The sequence below is a fragment of the Dendroctonus ponderosae genome, unplaced genomic scaffold, assembly GCF_020466585.1.
Source record: "Dendroctonus ponderosae isolate FM_Combo_2020 unplaced genomic scaffold, Dpon_F_20191213v2 Dpon_F_20191213_10, whole genome shotgun sequence".
NCBI lineage: Eukaryota > Metazoa > Arthropoda > Insecta > Coleoptera > Curculionidae > Dendroctonus > Dendroctonus ponderosae.
The window spans coordinates 7,810,135-7,811,135 of NW_026017111.1; positions in this window are offsets into that span (position 1 = coordinate 7,810,135).

The window sequence follows — 1,001 nt, forward strand, 5'->3', positions numbered from 1 at the left end:
GTACGACAGATCTCCTTTCTTTCTCACGACCCAGTCCCTCACGTTTCTTATTAGTTTGCGTGTCCAAGATGCCACACCGTTCTCCCCGCTCGTCTGCCATTCCGCTTGCCATCTATCAAAAGTTCTTTGCCTCTCCTCCGTTGCAATCTCTCTCGGATATTTCTGTCTCTCTGCCCCCTCTGCATGTCTCTTATATACTTCGGTTCTTTCTTTTATCAACTCAGTTATTGGAATTAGGCCAGCGAGCAGCACGGCTGCATCCGCGGACCCCGTGTGGTAAGCCCTGATGCACAGCAGGGCCACCTTCCTTTGGCAGGACGCTAGTCTCCTGCGATTCCTGGCAACGCCTATTGCTTCGCACCACACCGGAGTAGCGTATGCTATGACAGACTGGAGTACCGTAGCCAAAACTCGTCTCTTACAGCCGGATGGTCCTCCGACGTTAGGCATAATCTTTCCTATTGCTTAAAATACGTCATTGAACTTCTTAACAGCTTCTTCAATATGGCGGCTAAAGAAGAGTCCGTAATCTATAGTTACTCCCAGGTATTTAATGTCTTTACTTGGCCTTATGATGTGCTCACCAAACTTGAAGGAGATTTGTCGCTTATTTTTGCAGCTCCAGCCAAACACCACACAAGCTGTTTTCTCTGCAGCAACCTCCAGATGATTTTTTTCCATCCAACTCTCTATTTTGTACAGGACGCTGTTGCCCCTTTGGATCGATTCTTCAATGCTGTTGGCTGTGACCAACACGTCCAAGTCGTCCACATAACATATTATCTCTACCCCCGTCGGGGTATCCAGTTCCATAACGTCATCATATAATACATTTCACAGGGTGGGTCCCAGCACCGAGCCCTGCGGAACGCCTGCCCATACATCGACCAAGAGACCATCTCCCAGGTCCACCTTCCTATCCGTGAGGTATGAAGCAATTATACTCTGCAGATAATCTTTGATACCGCGCTTTTTAAGCTTGCTCGTTATGAGGGTCCAGC